Consider the following 6176-nt stretch of genomic DNA (forward strand, 5'->3'; position numbering starts at 1 on the left):
ATGCAATTTGTTCAGTGGCTTGAACAATGCAATGAGTATTCCAGCCCTGAAGAGCTGGGAAAGGAGAGAGATGAGGAAACCCAGGAGGGAGCCAGGTGAGTTCACACTTGAATAATAGATTCTCTTTGGTAACAAAACCACGGCAAGGGCTAGATTTCCTCCTGTGCCACCTTGACCTTGTCTCTTCTAGGATCAAGACCCTTCAAAGCTTTCCCATTGTCTGAGCCAGTGGCCTCTAACATTAAGTGTGTGTGCTCATCTGTTGGGATACAGAAAAAAATTAATTAGAAAAAAATTTTTTAAATAAAGATAATTAGGATTATCTCTAATAATTATCTGACCTCTGCTTTAATTCTCTTCTTGTATAATGTACACCATTTATTAGTATATACATGATGAGTATTCATTTCAACAAGGGGTGCTCAAAAAAATGTCATATTATTGGATTGTATGATCAAAACTGTTTGGAAATGACTGGTCTAGGTAAGAAGATAATAGCCTGATGCTTAGGAGCCTCTGCAATTTACCTATCTGAGCTTCTGTTCCACTATTTCACTTCTCTGACCACTCGCTATAATAAAACAGATTCAGCCATCCAGTGAGTCCTGGGTGTGTGTGTGTGTGTGTGTGTGTGTATTTACAATTTCTTGCTTTTTTATCTTGGCTAGAAATCAGCAGCTGACACAATGCTTACCTGGATACATTGAACCTCCATCTGTACTACCAGCAATTCCAGTCTTTTCCAGATACTCCTTCCCAAATAGGCTCTGGAAGGGTAACCACTATGTTCATAATTAATGAAATACAACCTACTGGGGAGAGGTAGTGACTCAGGTATCATTAACCCTCAGGGACAAACACTACAACTACTGCCCACCATCTGCCCCCACCCCCCGGATAGCCGCCCCTCACTTACAGCTTCCCCCACTGCTGGGTAGACTGGAGACCTTCACATCATTGAGTATTTCTATCTGTGCACCTAGCCACACCAGTCTTGCTAATAAGACCTTGGCAACGTAAGGTAAAAATGATCCCAGGTGGTTCAGTATGGAAATTCAGAAAACTCTCCCTCCTTCGGTGATTCACCCAGGTCAGGGTCTCCCAAAACAAAACTGATGGGCCCGAGGTTGCTGCATGGGTTTCTATAGTTTGTGCACTGCACGATGGGCCTGGCCAGGCAGTGGGTCAAGCCCCTCCATCTGTGGACCTTTTCCCAAGGTACTCCCAGGCAGACTGCATTTTCCAAATATGGGTGCCAAAGTATCTCCTACCCTTCATGCTCCTCTGACAGTGTGACATTGTTCTCCTCCCATCCGGTGGTGAGGTCAAAGTCCCCTTTACTTGGGAGAGTCTTTGGGACTGCTTTGATCCAAAGAGTAAGGCAGAAATGATGGTGGAGATCGTAAAAAAATTGCCATGCACTTTTACAAAAATCTGCCTAGATACGTCTTCATTATCTGTGGCACCTACTGTGGCGTGGGCCAGATGAACAGGGTAGCTATAAGCAAGCTGCCTAAATTCTTGGAATCTTAATTCCCTCATCCGTAGAATGGGCACAGTATTTTTTTAAACTTTTTATTTATTTCTTTACTTTATTTTTGGCTCCTCTGGGTCTTCATTGCTTTGCACAGGCTTTCTTTAGCTGTGGTGAGTGGGTGCTATTGCTGTGCACAGACTTCTCACTGTGGCGGCTTCTCTTGTTGCAGAGCACAGGCTCTAGGCATGCAGGGTCAGTAGTGTGGCACACAGGCTTCCTTGGCGTGTGGAATCTCTCCAGACCAGGGATCAAACTTGGGTTCCCTGCACTGGCAGGTGAATTCTTATCCACTGTGCCACCAGGGAAATCCCCTGGGGGTAATGCCCATTTCCTGAGGATTAAAAAAGGCAACCTTCGAAACTGCATAGAGACATGGCTGGCATATAGTAAGCACTCATGGTTAGCAATTATTATTATCAACGCCTGGCATCTGGTAGGTGGCCAATTAACGTTTGTTTGCTGATAAGTCAAACTGTGCTGTGCACAGACTGAAAAGAAGACGAAGATCCAATTGGTATCCAAAGACATAGGAAGCTCTTGGTGTCCTGGTTCTGTTCATGTCTCCAGACTCCAGCCTTCTCTGCATTAGATGCCCTGTGGTTTCATCACAGCACATCCCCCCTACTGTATGCCCCCACCCCCCACCCCCTTGGTCTTCTCTGCATTTTCTCTCAAACTTCATAGTACTTCTGGCATTTGCTTTTGCAGTTCTCTCTTCTCGAACGATGGAGAAGGAAATGGCAACCCACTCCAGTATTCTTGCCTGGAGAGGCCTATGGATAGAGGAGCCTGGTGGGCTGCTGTCCATAGTGTCACACAGAGTCAGACTTCACTCTCAGAGTCGACTGAGTGACTTCACTTTCACTTTTCACTTTCATGCATTGGAGAAGGAAATGGCAACCCACTCCAGTGTTCTTGCCTGGAGAATCCCAGGGACAGGGGAGCCTGGTGGGCTGCCATCTATGGGGTTGCACAGAGTCGGACACGACTGAAGCGACTTAGGAGCAGCAGCAGCTTCTTGAAAGATGCCCTTCAGTGCTTCATTCCTGCTTCAGCTAAGTTCTGCTGGTACTTCCGTTTCCACTTGCAAGGGCCTTTGGAAGCCTTTCCTGACCTCGAGATTAAAGTCTTCCTCTCCCTGAACCCTACCAGGGAAGTAGCTTGCTGTACAGCAACTGCCTATTAACTTCTCTATCTCCTCCATCGCCTGAAAGCTCTTAGAGGACAGGATTTATGTACGGCGCATTGTATTCCCAGGAATTAGGAGGGTGTAATCAATACTAGCTACGTACAAAACATCTGTTGAACAAATGGTTGCAAATGAATAGTAACTTAAAGAAAGGCTACATTTCTGAGGTAATGCTAATTGCCTGTAGGATAGTTAAATGTCAGTGTTGAGACCTAATCTTTAGCTGCTGTCTTGCAGATAAAGCGGATATTCACCAAGTATGTATTTTGTATCTTGTTGCACTGTGTACTGCAACTAATAAGCCAAGGAATCGACATGTGTTTAGGTAACTGTACTGTTTCTAAAAACCACAAACTGAGAATGATAAATTATCAATACAGTTTCAGTTCAGTTCAGTTCAGTCGCTCAGTCATGTCCGACTCTTTGCGACCCCATGAATCGCAGCACGCCAGGCCTCCCTGTCCATCACCATCTCCCGGAGTTCACTCAGACTCACATCCATCGAGTCGGTGATGCCATCCAGCCATCTCATCCTCTATCGTCCCCTTTTCCTCCTGCCCCCAATCCCTCCCAGCATCAGAGCAGTATTTACTAATTTTACTGCACTCTTTTTTTATGTATATGTGGGAGTCATAGGGATTATGCATTTTATTTGAGTAAACTTTAAAACCAAATATTTTACGGCAAAGGGCTTTTAAGATAGCCAAAGCACTGATATGATATATTTGCTGTAAAGAGAACTGCAAGAGTTTTATTTATTTTTATGATGTTAAAAGTTACTTAAGACTTGTTTCCATTAAAAAAATAAAGACTACATCATGTTCAGTAGCATAACTTTAAGAAAATAGAGGTAGAATTCAAGACTTTTTAAGGCAGTGAATTTACACACATATGGGGGTGCGTGGTGATACAGATTTTTAAGCCTCTTTGACCATCTTCTAGATTTTAGATTTAGGAAAATTGTAAATAACACCCACTGTTCTTAAACTCGTTAATGTCATGTCTTAAATGCCAGAATCTGCTGCTGAAGACAAAAGTGAAAAATAGAATGAAAATAATAGAATACACTGTACTTATTATTTGGTCAAAATGTAGACTACCTAACCCAATCATAGAGGGAATAAGAGCATGGGTCTATACAGATGTGCCTTTTTGTTTTGTAGACTATGGTGTCTTTGGCTAATGAGTTGCCTATTATTTTGGAAAACAAAGCTAATATATATATACAGTTTTGTTTATATTATAAGTTTAAAGATAATGCTAATAACATAAATTTATGTGACTCGGCCTATAATACAATCTATTACTTTACTAATTCATAAATCTGGAGGGTAAGTTTCTTATGGCATAGGAACCAACTGCATTGCCTTCAAAACCAAGTCACTTTCTATATAAATCTCATGTTAAAAATTTTTTAATTATTATTTTTTTAGATAGGTAGTATTTAAACCAGCAAACCCTTAAAGCTTTATTAAACTTTTAAATCAGAAAAGTGACTAACGCTTTTCATTTGCCATTTGTACTCCTCCGTTCAAAGTGATGAAAAAGGGTGTTTTGCTCTTATGGCCGCAGCAGCAGTCGTGAAAGAGCCAAAAACCGTGATGTTTATTTACTGGTCTGTGGCCTTTTACTGTGCTTTGTATCAGAGATCCTGAAAAGATTAATAAATCTCCTCAGTCTTAATTTTTTTAAAAAAAAAGAAAAGAAAATAGAGAGCTGTATGATACATTTTGAAAAGATTTCCATCAAAACAATTCAAATAAATCCTTGGCACTTAATGAAGTAAGTTGCAGTTATCTGGAAAAGTAATTTGCTTGCAAGGCTTTAACAGAAGATGTTAAGTAGATGTGAATGCTCTTTAGTTTTATTCACTGGTTTTTCAAACAGATAAGCTCTTGGGAGAATGGGGGATGGGAAGAAGAGACCCTATAACTTCCATAGAGTCAGGGATAGACCCTTGGATACTTAGTTACAAATGGAGAATTTGATGACAGACTCATAAAAATTTAGAGCTTGATGACTGATTGAAGGTTGTTTGATTGACAACTGAATCATTTAGACCCTGGGCAGTGGACCACAAAGCAGCTGTCACCGGCCAGGATAAGAAGGGAATACCTCTTTTGCTCCAAGGATCTGGCCCCAGGTGTCTGCACTGAATGGGTTTCCAGGAACCCCAGCGGTTTCTGCCAAGATTGCATTTTCTGGTTTCACTGCTGAGGCTTTCTGTGTGGAACACGGAAATATCTGCAATACTTTTTGTCCAAATGTGATTAGCACAGCAGTCTGTAGCATTCCTTCTCAAGGAAAGGATACCCTTCCTAACCTGAAAGAACACCCAAATTTTCCATTGTGATAGGATCCATTGGTGAGGCTAACAATGATTTCTAACATAACCAAGGCCACTTTAACTTCTTACAGAAGGTTTTCTACCATTCAAGTCACTGCTTAGGTTTGTGTGGCCCGGAGCCTGTTGGAGCACTGCATGCTGTAACCTGTACTTCTCTGTATGTTACCTGTCTCTCAAAGGACCCGAGACTATGACATAATGGCAATGCCTATGGAATGCTGAGAGCCTCCTGCCTGCCTGGGAAAGCCCTCTTCTAGACAGGATGTGACTTGTGGCTCCCCGAGATCTTGGGTTAAGCTTTTTTCGGCCACCACCCAGGATAATATGCAGATAGGCATGTCCACTCAGAGATTTTGCCCATTGCTCATAATTCTTCCTTAGCTTCTTCCCCCGCAAAAAGTACCTCTGCTGACAGTCAAATAAAATCTAGTGCAGGTGATTCAAACACACAATCAAGTTTTAAGGCAACACAAGGAGTTGTGGGGGCCCAAAGAACCTGAGCTCTGTGTCACACAATTCCAGGGGCACCGTTCACAGTCAGCTCCTCTGCCAAGCAGCTGGTGTTAGCTGTATCATAGTATTTCTTTGTTCCTTTAGCACAAATGTAAAATGTCTAACTCTGGGTTCCTAGGTGCCTCTCTCATCTTAGTCCACAGCCTTCTCTCTTGGGCCCTACCCTTGGGCGTTGACTTTCTTCTGGTTAATACCTTACTTTTGTTTATAGTTAGCAAAACACTTTCAGGTTTTTGTTTGTTTGTTTTTTTATGGCTGTGCTGGGTCTTGGTTGCTGTGATGGGCGTTCTGTCATTGCAGTGAGTGGGGGCTACTCTCCAGGTGCGGGGCATGAGTTTCTCATTGTGGCGGCTTCCTTTGTTGTGGAGCACAGGCTGTAGGGCGTGTGGCTTCAGTAGTTGCAGCTCGTGGGCTCTAGAAAGCAGGCTTAGTAATTGTGGTGCACAGGGTCAGTGGATTCAGTTGCCCTGCAGCATGTGGAATTTTCCCAGACCAGGGATCGAACCCATGTCTCCTGTACTGGCAGGCAGATTCTTAACCACTGGACCACCAGGGAAGTCCTTTAAGTCCTTTATATCACATGAAACTCA

The sequence above is a fragment of the Capra hircus genome, chromosome 3, assembly GCF_001704415.2.
Source record: "Capra hircus breed San Clemente chromosome 3, ASM170441v1, whole genome shotgun sequence".
Classification (NCBI taxonomy): domain Eukaryota; kingdom Metazoa; phylum Chordata; class Mammalia; order Artiodactyla; family Bovidae; genus Capra; species Capra hircus.